The following is a 17,337-nucleotide window of genomic DNA, read 5'->3' as shown; positions in this document are numbered from 1 at the left end:
CCTATTGTCGCAAAAACGTTCAAAATCGCTCATCGGTGACATGGGGGTCCCTTTCCAATTATCGTTGCTGCTGCAGTAACAATGTTGTTTGTCATTCCTGCGGCAGAACACATCGCTATGTGTGACGCCGCTGGAACGACAAACATCTCCTTACCTGCATCCACCGGAAAAGGAGGAAGGAAGGAGGTGGGAGGCATGTTCCGGCCGCTCATCTCCTCTCCTCCTTTTCTATTGGGCGGCGGTTCAGTGACGCTGCTGTGACGTCGCTGAACGAACCGGACCCTTAGAAAGGAGGCTGTTCGCCGGTCATAACGACGTCACTGCACAGGTATGTGCATGTGACGCTGCTGTAGCGATAATGTTCGCTACGGCAGCGATCACCACATATCGTTACAACGACGGGAGCGGGTGCTATCGCGCTCGACATCGCTAGAAATTGTAGGAAACGTAGGAAGAAAAGGTAATTGTCTCAATCAAGTATGAAAATCACATATGAGTGGAGAGGCCATGTGGTGTCTGCTGGAACACACGTACTTACCTTCCAAAGGGGGAGGGACGTTCGGCGTCACAGCGACGTCACATAGCGGCCAATAGAAGCGGAGGGGCGGAGATGAGCGGGACGTAAACATCCCGCCCACCTCCTTCCTTCCACATTGCCGGCGGGATGCAGGTAAGCTGTGTTCACCGTTCCCGGGGTGTCACACGGAGCGACGTGTGCTGCCTCAGGAACATTAAACAATCGGACGTTCGATTTTTAGAAAATGAGCGATGTGTCAACGATGAACGAGAAGGTATTTCTGCTCGTTCATAGCTGTCACACGCTACCATATCACTAACGATGTCGGATGTGCGTCACTTACGACGTGACCCCGCCGACATCTCGTTAGATATATATCGTAACGTGTAAAGCCCGCTTTAGTAAAAGGGTTGTCCAATCTCACAATTTATGTATTGTTAATTGTGTACAGGATCAGAACTAGTAACAGCACCAAAACCCCCAGAGGTATAGAAATACATAAATAGAACCCTCATCAATACAGAAACACAGCATCACAACCACCAGCAGCACAGAAATTCATCATCAGAACCACCAGCAGTACAGAAATACATCCTTTTTTCCCCATCAGTTCAAAAACACAGCATCAAAACCCTCATCAGTATAGAAATACATAATCAGAACCACAAGCAGTACATGGTACATCAATTGTAATGTCAGCTTAAGCGGGCTTTACATGCTACGACATCGCTCAAGTGATCTCGTTGGGGTCACGGAATTTGTGACGCACATCCGGTCGCTTTAGCGATGCCGTTGCGTGTGACACCTATGAGCGATTTTGCATCGTCGCAAAAACGTGCAAAATCGCTCAATGGTGACATGGGGGTCCATTCTCAAATCGTTCCTGCAGCAGCACGCATCGCTCCGTGGGACACCGCAGGAACGAGGAACCTCACCTTACCTGCGTCCTGGCCACAATGCGGAAGGAATGAGGTGGGCGGGATGTTACATCCCGCTCATCTCCGCCCCTCCGCTTCTATTGGGCTGCGGTTCAGTGACGCTGCTGTGACGTCACTGTGACGCTGAACGAACCGCCCCCTTAGAAAGGAGGCGGTTCGCCGGTCACAGCGACGTCGCAGGGAAGGTAAGTCCGTGTGACGGGTCCGGGCGATGTTGTGCGACACGGGCAGAGATTTGCCCGTGTTGCACAACCGATGGAGGCGGGTACGCACGCTGGCGATATCGGTACCGATATCGCAGTGTGTAAAGCGGCCTTTAGACATATACACATTTGAATTGCAGGAATCTACAACTTCCAGTACATCCTTAAAGGGAATCTGTCACCAGGATTTTATCACCTAATCTGAGAGCAGCATAACGTAGGGGCAGAGATCCTGATTCCAGTGATATGTCACTTACTGTGCTGCTTAGTGTAGTTTTGATAAAATCACTGTTTAATCAGCAGTAGATTATCATTACAGGACTGCTTGGCATGCTGCCAGGTAATCCAGCATATTCATCAGCTATGTATGACTGCTAGATCTGCAGCAGAGAAAACATTGATTTTATCAAAATAACAGCAAAGACCTCAGTAAGTGACACATCACTGGAATCAAGGTCTCTGTCTCTACATTATGCTGCTCTCAGATAGGGGAGCAAAAGCTTGTGACAGATTCCTTTTAACAATGGTAAGGAGATACTTGGTAGTTATCAATCATCATTTGACTGCGGACTATACAGGAACTACAGTAAGGCCTCAGTTCCACTTGCGTTTTGCACGGACGAGTGCAATCTGATAAAACATCGAATTGCACTTGCACCAGTGTAAAACTATGGGGCAGTGTCCATCTGTGATTGGTTTTTCATAATATATTGGCATGAGAAAAGAATTGCAGCATGCTGCGTTTGGCAGCAAATCTCAGCTCACACACCCATACAGGTCTACGGGAGAGTGTGAAACATCGCACTGCACTTGGATGTCATCAGAGTGCAGTACGATGTACACAGAGACAGGCCGATGAGAAGGGGGAGAATTACCCCACCCCTTCCTCTTGTCTGTACCTGTGATCCAATCATAAGATCGGATCACAGTTGCATGACACTCAGCTCAGGCTCGCAGCAGAGCCTGAGCCAAGGGTCATTAGCATATCGCATCTGATGCTCTCGCATGGGAAGCAATGCACAAGTGGGACTGAGGCCTAATGATGAGAATTAGTCAGTATCACAAATAAAGGCTAGAGCCTCATTACCGTATGGCATGGTGGGGGGATAGACAGTTCTGGGGGTATACAGCACTGGGATGGGGGGATAGACAGTTCTGGAGGTATACAGCACTGGGGTAGGGGGATAGACAGTTCTGGGGGTATACAGCACTGGGGCGGGGGGATAGACAGTTCTGGGGGTATACAGCACAGGGATGGGGGGATACACAGTTCTGAGGGTATACAGCACTGGGGTGGAGGATAGACAATTCTGGGGGTATACAGCACTGGGGTCAGGGGATAGACAGTTCTGAGGGTATACAGCACTAGGGTCAAGGGAATAGACAGTTCTGGGGGGGATACAGCACTGGGGTCAGGTGATAGATAGTTCTGGGGGTATGCAACACTGTGGTCAGGGGATAGACTCCTCTGGGGGTATACATCACTGGGGTGGGGGGGTAGACAGAACTGGGGTATACAGCACTGGGGTGGGGTGAATAGAGAGTTCTGGGGGTATACAGCACTGGGGTGTGGTGAATAGACAGTTCTGGGGGTATATAGCACTGGGGTGGGGGGATAGACAGTTCTGGGGGTATATAGCACTGGGGTGGGGTGAATAGACAGTTCTGCAGGATATACAGCTCTAGGGTGGGGGGATAGACAGTTCTGCAGGGTATACAGCTCTGGGGTGGGGGGATAGACAATTCTGCAGGGTATACAGCTCTGGGGTGGGGGGATAGACACTTCTGCATGGTATACAGCTCTGGGGTGGGGGGATAGACACTTCTGCAGGGTATACAGCTCTGGGGTGGGGGGATAGACATTTCTGCAGGGTATACAGCTCTGGGGTGGGGGGAACAGACAGTTCTGCAGGGTATACAGCACTGGGGGGACAGGAAATACAGCTCGTCGGGATGTTAATGCTTCATCTGTGGGTTGAGCCTAGAATGTATGGGCTCCTTCCAGGTTAGTGAGCATGACCAGCTTCATGACAAATTAAGTCATACCTGGAAGGAGCCCATATATTCTAGCATCTACCTTCATCTGTGGGAGTGCTGTGCACGCTGCGTGTTAGCTCCGCCCACAGATGAAGTTAGACCCTACATGCAGCGGTGAAAGCTGCGTGCAGGGGGGGAATGTAAGAACCAGCAGCCAGGGAAGTGCGGCTGCCGACATGAGCGCTCCGGTCCCTGGAATTCGGCCCAGGGGCCGCAGCATACATCACCGCCCTTCCTAACGGGTGCCCGGCCCTGGCCGCCTGGGAGACTCAGTGGTGCATTAGTCGGCCCGACAGCACCCCCCCTGACACTGCGCCCAGGGCAGATGCCCCGCCAGCCCCCCCCTAGATACGCCTCTGACTTCTGTAACAGCTGAGGTTCTCTCACTCATACCTACTGTAGCGGGTAAAGAAGTGGAAGTTATGCGGTCGTAGACATGTGTGAGAATAGTTTCCATGGTGACGCAGGAGGAGGAAGAAGCAGCAGTTGCGGTTGATTTTGTGGCCGGTGGTTGGGTAGGCCCGGTAGTAAGCATTTTAGCACAGTAATGTTCCCACAGTAAAGCATGTTGATTGCACATGTGCCAGTTCATACATGTAGTACTCAAATTATTTTAATTTTTGCCTCTTCTGACTCGTTGTTTATGTGACGCCCTGGACTAGCCAGGTAGTCACAGACATAACACTATACACACCCCTTCCCCTAGACAGTTACACCAGTCAAACAAAAACCCTTGTTGCCTCCCTCCAGGGTCTGACGTCCACACCAGGTGGGGCGGAGCCAGGCAGTTGGCCCCACCCACCGAGGAGTTCACAGGCCTGGAGGCGGGAAAAGCAGACATTAGTTTTGGAGGTGAAAGTGAGAGGCCAGAAACTGTCGGTGTCTGGGTAGGGGCCCAGACACAAACAGCAAGGTTGGCAGATGGTGGTGGCCATCTGCAGGAGTTAGTGAATCTCTGCAGATCCGTAGGACCGGGGTGGGGCGTTGGCCCGCTGGTACCGAACTGGGGAGCGGAGTGAAACTAAGCACACAGGCAGGGCCATCGGACCCCGACCAGGCTTGGAGCCGCCGACAACAGTCAAATCCGAGTGTGACAGGAATCCCAGGGGTTTCCTAACAACCAAGACCCGACAGAAGGCAACAGTCCACACCGAGAGGATATACAGCCACCGCTATAGGCTAGAGATCCAAGGGCCAGTGCCTGCGGGCAAAACGGGCTCCTACGGCACCTATACGCCGGGGAGCGGACTACCGGTGGGCAACCACAGGAGTCAGAACATTCTAACAGGTGCAGGGAAAGACAGCCACCATCAGCCGTCCGGGGAGAGCACAACACTACAGCCGGCTGCGGGACCCGTCCATCCAGCCGTTTGGTTTACCAGAGACTCTGTCATTGATTGTCTGAGTGAGTACACCAGTGCCATCCGCACCGCGCCGCGCTGTCCCTGCAACCCTGCACCCCCAGCCATCCAGCCTCCTCGTATCACCACCGGGCCCCGGGATCACCAAACCCTACCCACGGAGGGGACAACATTCTAGCTGCTCCCTACCATCCTTCCCGGGATCCCCGTAACCAGCAGCTGTGGTGCTAATAATCACCACGAACCGTGGGTGGCGTCACGAACTATCTCCCAAAACAAACCACCCCCTTTTCACTCGTGGACGAGGAGCGCTGCTCTAGTCCCCGAGTCCGGCCCACGCTCAAGCCACCGAGCAGCAGCAGAAGCCCCGGACCCGAGCATGGCGAGCGCATCCCCTCCGCCCACGACATTTACAACACTGGCGGATAAAGAAATTTGGATCATCCTTTGTGCTCTCAAAAAATGCCCAGGCTAGGCAATCCTTCCTGCGAACTGCATACCCGCGACCGCTGCTGGCCACAGCCAGAGTTGTGGCTGAGGATGCAGTGCTTCTCATGGTTGCATCACTACGTGTTTGTGTGGTAGTTGCCAACATAACTTCCTCGGCTTCCTCCTCCTCCTTATCTGCTGAGCTACACAGCGGTGTGCTTTTGGGTTCACACCAAGTGGGATCTACAACTACAGGCTCTATGTTGTCCCACTCCTCTTCCTGACCTGACCTCACATAACAGTGCACGTGCGGTCTATGTAAATGGACCTTTAGGCAAGGCTCTGTCTTGCTATGTACCAGTCTGTCACTCATTTAGTCATACAAACTCCAAATAAGAAAAAAATGCAATTCCGCAAGGTATAAAAATACATATGTATTAATATAAAACCGTTGATATTTTACTAAGTATGCATTGTTTTAATTTTACATATTAATAAATATGTAGTTTTTATATCTTATGGGCTTGTATTTTTTCATCTTGGGTGTTTGTTAAACACTAATGAATATAAGTCATAACGTCTGGATTATGCTTATGGGTGGATAACTCATTTAGTCATGTTGATTGTATATATTTTCTAGCTGTTATGTATTGTTATACTAATGTAATGTAAATTCTTTTACATGTATAAAACCATGGAATTATGGGCAGTGTCGAAATAATTATTAATAATAACACTAATAAAATGACTTTTCATCTAATGAAAGTGTTCTTAATAACAACATTTTATTTGGGAATTGCCATGTGTGTAATTTCAGAGCACGTTGAGCAGATCTACTTTGAAGTTTCTCTTACAAATTTATAACTAATTTATGCATGCTTTCAAGTTTTAAACAATATTTGAACATTTTCCCACAAAGCAGGATGAAGCCACTGCACATCGGAACTGAAGAATAAATGACATCCTGATCTCAATTAGCAGCTGACAATAAAGCATATTTTAAGTGTGTATATGCAGTGACTAATTTGATCTCACTTCACCAGCTGTGCCAAAGTGGAAATATTGTTAAAACAGATGAATTGCAAGAACTTAAAGGGGTTATCTGGCTTATTTTACTTTTTTTTATTATTTCACTATTGGGCTACATTGGGGCAGGTAAGTAGATAGTGACCACTTACCTGCCCTGCTGTCAGCCCCTCTCCCTAAGCTCAGAGGGGTCATGTGACCGCTCCTACTGTGATTTTGCTACTTCCGATCATTTTATGTCAACAGGGGCAGGACATTGTTGACATGCAAATCAGCCACTGCATGTTGCCGCCCTGCTGGGCAGGTACAGTGCGGCGGAGTCCACGCCCCCCTCTCTGTGAACCGCTATCTGTGCCCTGTATGCAAGGTCAGACTGGGGTGTCTGGGGCCCACCAGGGGAAATAACTCTAGGGGACCACCCTACAGCTACATGCAAATATCTATTAGCTGCTATGCCCGTTATAGTTTAGCGCTGACTGTAAAGCACAGGCGGCTCCTGCACAACTCCTGTGCACACACACAATAACTCTGTATAATTACAGTAGTTTGCAGTAATGGGATCTTTGGTGACAAGTTATCACCGATCCACAGGTTCGGTAGGTGATAACTTATTGATCAGTGGAACCAGACCAGTGGAAACCTCACCGATCGGGAGAATGGGGAACTTTTATACCTGACAGGGCACTTATATGCCCATTATACAATGCAGCAACGGCCGGTGGGATGTGTGACCGCAGCTCCATTTATCCAAATGGGGCGGTCAGATAAAAATAGGCACAGCGCTCACAGCCACTGAGGGAATGAATGGATCAGGGGTCGAGTCGGACATGAGCTCCAGTGTAATGGGGGATAGAAGTTGCACATTTTGCCGATCAGTTCGGGTCCCAGCAATCAGAGCCCACTGATGAATGAGTTATCACATGCTTAGGCCACGTTCACACTGTCAGTATTTGGTCAGTATCTTACATCAGTATTTGTAGCCAAAATCATTAGTGGGTGAAAAATGCAGAAGCGGTGCCCATCTTTCTATTATACTTTTCCTCTCATTTTACTGATTTTACAATTCCTGGTTATGGCTTCAAATACTGAGGTAAAAAACCCACCAAATACTGTGTGCACGTGGCCTTAGTAAAGGAGATTACTTGTTTTCACTGGAGAACCTCTGTAAGTGCATATTTGCTGCAGTGCAATAGTCACAGGACAGCGAGGAGTTAAACATTCAAATATATAACTATTGGAAATAAAGAATTTTCCCCATATTGATAGAGAGAAAAAGTGACCTCCAGACACAACACAATCCACTATTCAAGACCAATAATACCACATACAAGGGAGAAATACCGCCACACCGTGACCAGACAACATATTACCACCACATAGTGACCAAATACAACCACATACAAGGGATAAATACCGCCACACCATGACCAGACAACATATCACCACATAGTGATCGAATACAATCACATACAAGAGAGAAATACCGCCACACCATGACCAGATAACATATTACCAATACATAGTGCTCAAACACAACCACATACAAGAGAGTAATACCGCCACACCATAATTAGACCACATAGTAAACAAATATTACCACATACAAGGGAGAAATATCACAACACTATGACCAGACTACCAAATAATACTACATACAAGAGACAAATACCACCAAACAATGACAAGACCACATATTACTACTACACAGTGATGACTACTACAAGAAATGATCATGAATAAAAACCACAATACTAATAACATTAATATTACCATCACTGCCATTATACACAGGAGCTCTGTAAATAGTGTCAGTGTACAGGTAATACAGTGATCACAGATGACTTTATAAACAGGAGATCTGTATATAGGTAATACAGTGATCACCAGTGACACTATACACAGGAGCTCTGTATATAGTATACAGTGTGTGTACATGTAACACACTGACTTACCAGTGACGCCTCTAGCTGAGATTATTCATCTTCACTTTTCCTCTTTTTTCAGCACTGACCGTCATCAGTTCTTCCAGCCAGAACATGCCTCTGCAGAAAATAGCACAAGTCACCTATAGCCGATCACTCCCAGGGCACATTCCACACTGTATCCCCAATTTCTACACTACATCAGAATTTTATTCCCCCAGTATCCTCAAAATGAACCTATATTTCAACAGTAATAATGCCCCCTAATTTGCCCCTACAGTAATTATGCCCCACGTGCCACCATAAACCAATAATGTATGTCCCTCATCATGGCCCCTTTTATTTAATAATATCTGGGGGAACAAGTGGAATCAGAAGGGTTGTTAATTGCTTTCTGCACAAATTATCCCCCCACACACTGCTCCTCTCCAAAATAGGGCCACAATGTGCCCCTTTCCATAATGTACCCCCAAAACTTGCCCTTTCTATATTATCTCTCTGCATAAATTTCCCCCGCTCCTCAGTATACTATGCTGCCTTTTACAATTCCCTTCCTAATTGCCTCATAATGACCCTCATTTCTGCATAAAGCCCCCACTGCCCCATAATGTCACTTGTAAAGTAATACCGCTCCTCCCCCACCAAGGCCCCCTCATCTCAAATTACCGTATATACTCGAGTATAAATCAAGGCCCCTAATATAACCACAAAAAACTGAAAACTTATTGGCTCAAGTATAAGCCTAGGGTGGGAAATGCAGCAGCTACTGGTAAATTTAAAAATTAAAAATAGACCCTAATAAAATGTAATGTGCCCCCATCCCTGTGCCGTGTAGCAACAGGATCCCCCCATCCCTCTGTCGTGTAGCAACGGGTCCCCTAATCGGTGGGCTGTTGTCTTCTATGATGGACTTTGGGTGGGACAGGATCTCTAGTCCAGGCCTCAATCGTTTAATTAACTAGTTCCACTTGTTTCTGGTTCCTGGCTTCAGGGTCCGAGTACCCCCCTTTGTGCTACAGTTTCCGGGTCGGTTCCCCGTGTCGGTACCGGCAGGCTACAACCCTGGCCCGGTCCACCTCGGTTCAAATGAGCTGTCTTCCCGTCTCCTGTTGACGGAGACCACCGTCTGCCTCCTAGCCAAGGCACCAGGGCTTCTACCCTGGCACCGCTCAACTTAGACTTGACTGCTGGCGCTACCCCTAGCTCCAGCCCACACTCCTCTCCAAACTGAACTCTAAAAAAAACTGTCTTACTTTCCCGCCCCCGGGCTGTCTAGACCACTGGGTGGGCGTGTCCAAACCGCTTTGTCACGCCCACTGGTGTGTCTATCTTTCCCTAAGGGGGGTGACTAGGGTTTACTGGTTGGCTGTGTGTTTCCTAATGAGGGAAGGTGTTATGCAGGGGCCTATTTGTGACTACCTGGTTTTGCCATAGCAACGGGCTCCCCATCCTTGTGCCGTGTATCAACGGGCCCCCCCATCCTTGTGCAGTGTAGCAACGGGTCCCCCATCCTTGTGCAGTGTATGAATGGGCCCCCCCAGCCTTGTGCAGTGTATGAATGGGCCCCCCCAGCCTTGTGCAGTGTATGAATGGGCCCCCCAGCCTTGTGCAGTGTATGAATGGGCCCCCCAGCCTTGTGCAGTGTATGAATGGGCCCCCCAGCCTTGTGCAGTGTATGAATGGGCCCCCCAGCCTTGTGCTGTCTATGAATGGGCGCCCCAGCCTTGTGCTGTGTATGAATGGGCCCCCCTTCCTGTCCCCTATTATGCCATTGTTCACACACACGTTATTCTCACCTTTCCTCCGTTCCTGCGGGGTCCTTACCTTATCAGTCCGCAGGCTCATAGACCCCTCGTTGATCCCGTCCTCTGCACGGAGCCGCCGCCGCAGGATGCCATCATGGCTTTACTGCAGTTAAATGCTTTGCGGTGCCGTAAAGCATTTAACTGCAGTAAAGCCATGACGTCACCTGCAGCGACGGCTTCGTGCAGAGGACGGGATCACCAAGGGGTCTGTGTCCTGCGGTCAGAAAGAAGCAGCTGGAGGCACCGCGGGAACGAGGAGGAGAGGTGAGAATATATACTTTTTTTTTTCATCGGCTCCTAGTGAGCGCTTACCTGCAGCCCTGCGCGTCCTCGTCTCTGCTGCTCCAGTGTGATGACGGCTGCTGTGTCGGTGCGGGGCTGAGGAACTCCTCCGCCTCAGTCCTGTCACCGGCCGCACTGTTCAGATGTACGTACATTTGAATAGCGGCCCGGTCTCCAGGACAGGTCTGGGACTTCCGCAGTGCAGGACCTACGGTGATATCACATAACTGTGATGTCACCACAGGTCCTTCTGCAGCCGAGCAAACTGTAGCGATAGTACAGAACTTGTGCTATCGCTGCAGTTTGTGATTGATGATTGTGTGATCATCAATCACACTGATTGATGACAGTGTGATTGTGATCTGGGGGCCCTCAGAGCTTGGGAGGGGGCCCTGCCTAGTCTGCCACACATAACGCCGGCCCCGAAAAACCGGCGGCCCCACGGCACTATACACTGCCCTGCACTATATAAAGCACAGGGGCCCACTGAGGGCCCGGGGCCTACCGGGGGATTCCCCGCTACCCCGCCGGGCTAGACCGATCCTGTATATATATATATATATATATATATATATATATATATATATATATATATATATATATATATATAAAAGTAATAAGTTGAGAATGCAGGCTGCTGGCTGTGCGTATATATAATAAAGAGGATGCTGGCTGTGTATATATAATAGACTGTCTGCTGGCTCCATATATGTAATATGGAGGCTAGGGGCTGTATATAGTGTATACACAGCACCATACTGTACACACACATCCACACTATATATGACTCGCCCATCCCAGGGCTATGGGACACCCGGTGTAGGGCCGGACTAGTCCGGGAGTAGTCAGTGATGGCGGGCCCGACTCCGTGACCCTGGCGGGGTCAACTAATATGGCAGTTATGGTGGTGTTAATTATAATAAAGTTTTTGGAAATATTCGTGACACCATCTGTGGATTGCGGCTATGGGGCCGCCGCTGTTGGATGGGACCTCCGGGGCTGATGGATTAGCAGCTGGGATGGTTCTGCTCCCCACAGGTGGAGCAGTGACCCGGGGCAACCATTGGTGCTTGTAAGAGTCTATGGTGCTTTTGTGAATGGTGCAGTGCAGGCGAAATAATGGAGGCAACACCAGGGGGTGCAGTTTCAAGGTTTTACTCACTGGTTCGTGTCTGTCGCGAACTGGTGGCCCACTGGTGTGCTGGAATCCCCTGTCAGGGACCTCCGCCGATCCCGGGTAGTTCTGGAAGTAAATGCCTGTGCACCCTTTTTGTTGTGTCTCTTTCCTCGGCTGTCTTCAAGCCTTGACCTCTCTGGATAAACCTGTCTCGGCCTCCACCATAGGTTCTGGACAAGAAGGCTTGCCTGGATGGAACTGTGCCCTATCTATGATCTATGGTGGGATGTGGCCCTGGGCGCTTGCAACCACCCTGGGCCTTCGGTGTTTACTTTGGAAATGGCTTTCTTTCCTTGGTTTCTAGGGACCGTCCCTGATGCAGCCTGATCCCTCCACCCGATGTCCCAGTGGAACAGGCCATGAGCTTGAAAGCCTTTCAGTGGCCCTGGAATCCTTTATTTCTTGGTCTGTGGTGTCACCTGGGCCTATCTGGGCCCCAGGGTCTCCACCAGGAAGCTTCTCTTTCTCTGTCACTTTTTCGGAGGTATCTACCTCCCCCTCCTTCTCTCTCCAACTACTCCAGACTAACTGAACTTGACCTTCCTGCATCTGCTCTACCCTCTGTTCACTCCTCCTACTTTCCCAGTTGCTAGGCCCCACCCTATGGGAGAAGAGATGGGTCTTACGCCCCCCCATCATACAGCATGAGGGTGGCTGCCATTATCTCCGGTCCCAATATATGCCTAACAATGGGTGTAGTGTGAATTTTGCCTGTGGACCGGCGTTTACTCCTTTCCTTACCCAGGATGGGACATCACACCTCTGGCTGATGTGCAATGTCTCTGTGGCGACGGAAGCCTCAGGGGCGCCACATATACATATAGTATATACAGATGTAATACGGACTGTAATGTGCACCTGTATATACAGTATGGTGCTGTGTATGGGCCAGAAGACAGACACACACAGATTAAACTCAACAGCCGCAGGCAGCTCTGACGCTGAAGACAAAAGGTTCAGATGGAGTCCTGGTGCTCGGTGGTGATCAGAGGATCCTCTCCTCGCGGCAACATGCTTCGTCTTCCGGGACGGTCCTGTCTGTACTGCACATAGCAGCCTCTTTAGCGCATGCACATTACAAACTTCACAATAATGAACAGAGGGACAGAGGGTGGGCTGGCAGTGTCAGAAGTCACTGATGATGTCACACATGACTGTCCCCCTCTTCAGTGCCCATACCTAAGTAGCTGTGGCTATCGCTGGGGCACCGGGGCTTAATAAAGCTAAGCACCATATTTTTTGGCCTATAAGGGTGCTTTCACACATCCGGCATTTCACCGGATTGCCGGATCCGTCACACTCCAGTACAGTGCAATAAAGTATAATAGCATCGCAGCAAGCTCCAGTCACATGCTGTCATGTGACCGGAGCATGTGACCGGAGGTTGCCGTGATGCCATTGTACTTTATTGCACTGTACTGGAGTGTGATGGATCCGGCAAACTGGCAAAATGACGGATGTGTGAAAGCAGCCTAAGATGCTCTTTACCATAAGACGCACCGCAGGTTTACACAGCAGAAATAGAAAAAAAAATACATTTTTCCTATTAAAACTTCCCTGGCGGTGTAAAGGGGATCGGTCATTATTACTAATTTTAATTTACTAGGGTAGAATAGGGAGGTAATAAATCTATTATTAGTGTCTTTCTGCAGTGTATATATTATAGACACACGGCTTTGCTACATGCCCATAGACATACAGAGCTCTGCAAAATGGCCACAGACACACACGGCTCAGCTACAGGCCTATAAACACACATGGCTCCGCACGGGCCCATAGACACACACGGCTCCACTATATGTGTGGCGCCCCTGAGGCTTCCGTCGCCACAGAGACATTGCACCTCAGCCAGAGGTGTGATGTCCCATCCTGGGTAAGGACAAGGGTGCATGCCGGTCCACAGGCAAATTCATACTACACCTATTGTTAGGCATATATTGGGACCGGAGATAGTGGCAGCTACCCCCATGCTGTAGGCTGGGGGGCCGTAAGACCCATCTCTTCTCCCATAGGGTGGGGCCTAGCAACTGGGAAAGTGGCAGGAGCCAACAGAAAGTGAGAGTAGAGACAGGAAGTTCAAGTTCAGAGTAGTTGGAGAATTGGAGAGAGGAGTTGAAGAGAGGGAGGTAGTTACCTCAGCAGAGTGGAGCGAAAGTAACTGAAAGAGAAGTTTCCTGGTGGAGATCCTGGGGCCCGGCTAGGCTCAGGTGACACCACAGACAGTGAAGAAAGGATTCCAGGGCCACGGAAGGCTTTTAAGCTCGTGGCCTGTTCCACTAGAACATCGAGTGGAGGGATCAGGCTGCAATCGGGGACGGTCCCCAGACAGAGGGAAGAAAGACATTTCCAGAAAGTGACACCAAGGCCTACGGTGGTTGCAAGCGCCCCGGGGCCACAACCCGCCGTAGATTCCCTGGGAAGAGGGCAAGATTCCATCCAGGCAAGCCTTCTTGACCAGACCCTATGGTGGAGGCCGAGACAAGTTTATCTATAAAGGTCAAGGCTTTGAAGTCAGTCGAGGGAGGAGACACAAACAAGGGTGCACCGGCATTTACCTTAACAACTACCCGGGATCGGCGGAGGTCCCTGACAGTGAATTTCAGCAATCCAAAGGCACCAGTTTGCTGCAGCCCTGGATCAGTGCGTAAAAACCTTGAAACTGAACCCCCTGGTGTTGCCTCCTTTCTTTCGCCCTGCACCGCATCCATTTCCAAAGCACTATAGACTTTCATAAGCACCAACGGTTGCCCCGGGGTACCGCTTCACCTGTGGGGAGCAGAACCATCTCAGCTGCTAATCCATCAGCCCCGGAGGTCCCATCCAGCAGCGGCGGCTCCATAGCCGCAATCCACAGGTGGCGTCACGAATATTTCCACAAATTATAATTATTATCACCACCACCACAATTGCCATATTAGTTGACCCCGCCAGGGTCACGGAGTCAGGCCCCGCCACCACTGACTACCCCCGGACTAGTCCGGCCCGGCACCGGGTGTCCCATAGCACTGGGGTGGGCGAGTCACATGCCCATAGACACACGCGGCTCCGCTACAGGCCCATAGACACACACGGCTACACTACAGGCCCATACACACAAACGGCTCAGCTACAGGCCCATAGACACACACAGCTCTGCAACATGCACATTTAGACATAGCTCTAATACATGCACCAATTAACAAACACAACTCTGTTAAATGCTGCACATTTAGACACACACACACTATACATTACCCCAAGTTCCTGATCGTTGCAGAGCAGGAGAGGAGACACTGGGAGCTGCACGGAGGCTGCAGCAGTAGAACATCTACAGGACCTTCCAATTCACCCGTCATGTGATCAGGCACATGACCTGAAAGCTCCTGCAAATACTCACTTCACGTCACCTGCTGGGCTTCAACAGTCTCCTTTCATCTCCTGTGCAGTTTCTTCTCCTGCTCTGGAACAATCACGTAGATCAGTGCAGAGCAGCAGGGGGGAAGGCAGCTTTCTGTCAGCACCCGGGCCCCCCTTCCGTGCTTCTGCTCACCAAGCCCCCTGATGGCGACCCTGGCATGAATTCATTATAACACACGTGGCCGAGCACAGTGAACTGCAGGCGGCCGTGTCTCCTGTGCTATAATGCGGACAGCTGACACTGTCTGCGCATGTAAATGTGTCAGTGCTGTCCCCGAGGCATCATAGTACAGGTGACAGGGCCACGTGGCCATGTTTGTGTTATAATGACATTATGCTGCAGGCAGCCATCCTATAGCACCCGGGAGAGCAGCCCAGGGGGCAATTGCCCTCCTGGGCCAGTCCACCCCTGTATATATATGTCCCCCAGCCTGTCCACATCAGGGCATGGGGAAGAGGGGAGGCAAAACGCCATAATTGGCGCACCTAACGTGATGTGCCACTTCTGGGGTGGCTGTGGGCTGGTATTTTTAGGCTGGGAAGGGCCTAATAACCCTGAACTTTCACATCCTGATAATACCACCCCACTGCTGTTGTCTTTATCTTTGCTGGTTCTCAACAATAGAGGGGAACTCACGTAGTTTTATTTATTTATTAGATTTAACCAGGTAAAATACCCTTTAGTGCCACATACAGTTAGGTCCAGAAATATTTGGACAGTGACACAAGTTTTGTTATTTTAGCTGTTTACAAAAACATGTTCAGAAATACAATTATATATATAATATGGGCTGAAAGTGCACACTCCCAGCTGCAATATGAGAGTTTTCACATCCAAATCGGAGAAAGGGTTTAGGAATCATAGCTCTGTAATGCATAGCCTCCTCTTTTTCAAGGGACCAAAAGTAATTGGACAAGGGACTCAAAGGGCTGCAATTAACTCTGAAGGCGTCTCCCTCGTTAACCTGTAATCAATGAAGTAGTTAAAAGGTCTGGGGTTGATAACAGGTGTGTGGTTTTGCATTTGGAAGCTGTTGCTGTGACCAGACAACATGCGGTCTAAGGAACTCTCAATTGAGGTGAAGCAGAACATCCTGAGGCTGAAAAAAAAGAAAAAATCCATCAGAGAGATAGCAGACATGCTTGGGGTAGCAAAATCAACAGTCAAAAAGGCCTGGGCGTCCACGGATGACAACAGTGGTGGATGATCGCTGCATACTTTCTTTGGTGAAGAAGAACCCGTTCACAACATCAACTGAAGTCCAGAACACTCTCAGTGAAGTAGGTGTATCTGTCTCTAAGTCAACAGTAAAGAGAAGACTCCATGAAAGTAAATACAAAGGGTTCACATCTAGATGCAAACCATTCATCAATTCCAAAAATAGACAGGCCAGAGTTAAATTTGCTGAAAAACACCTTATGAAGCCAGCTCAGTTCTGGAAAAGTATTCTATGGACAGATGAGACCAAGATCAACCTGTACCAGAATGATGGGAAGAAAAAAGTTTGGAGAAGAAAGGGAACGGCACATGATCCAAGGCACACCACATCCTCTGTAAAACATGGTGGAGGCAACGTGATGGCATGGGCATGCATGGCTTTCAATGGCACTGGGTCACTTGTGTTTATTGATGACATAACAGCAGACAAGAGTAGCCGGATGAATTCTGAAGTGTACCGGGATATACTTTCAGCCCAGATTCAGCCAAATGCCGCAAAGTTGATCGGACGGCGCTTCATAGTACAGATGGACAATGACCCCAAGCATACAGCCAAAGCTACCCAGGAGTTCATGAGTGCGAAAAAGTGGAACATTCTGCAATGGCCAAGTCAATCACCAGATCTTAACCCAATTGAGCATGCATTTCACTTGCTCAAATCCAGACTGAAGACGGAAAGACCCACAAACAAGCAAGACCTGAAGACTGCGGCTGTAAAGGCCTGGCAAAGCATTAAGAAGGAGGAAACCCAGCGTTTGGTGATGTCCATGGGTTCCAGACTTAAGGCAGTGATTGCCTCCAAAGGATTCGCAACAAAATATTGAAAATAAAAATTTTTTTTTGGGTTTGGTTTATTTGTCCAATTAGTTTTGACCTCCTAAAATGTGGAGTGTTTGTAAAGAAATGTGTACAATTCCTACAATTTCTATCAGATATTTTTGTTCAAACCTTCAAATTAAACGTTACAATCTGCACTTGAATTCTGTTGTAGAGGTTTCATTTCAAATCCAATGTGGTGGCATGCA

General features: G+C 49.2%; 1 protein-coding gene across 1 annotated transcript in view; it reads left to right on the top strand.

Annotated features, from left to right (window-relative positions):
• The window catches only part of LOC142246634 (uncharacterized), a 47,833-nt gene that overhangs the window by 11,598 nt on the left and 18,898 nt on the right, over positions 1–17,337 (top strand). The gene's annotated exons all lie outside the window — the stretch shown is intronic.

The sequence above is a fragment of the Anomaloglossus baeobatrachus genome, chromosome 7, assembly GCF_048569485.1.
Source record: "Anomaloglossus baeobatrachus isolate aAnoBae1 chromosome 7, aAnoBae1.hap1, whole genome shotgun sequence".
Lineage (NCBI taxonomy): Eukaryota > Metazoa > Chordata > Amphibia > Anura > Aromobatidae > Anomaloglossus > Anomaloglossus baeobatrachus.
Note: the sequence above shows the minus strand (reverse complement) of the source record. Positions and strands in the feature narration are given on the sequence as shown.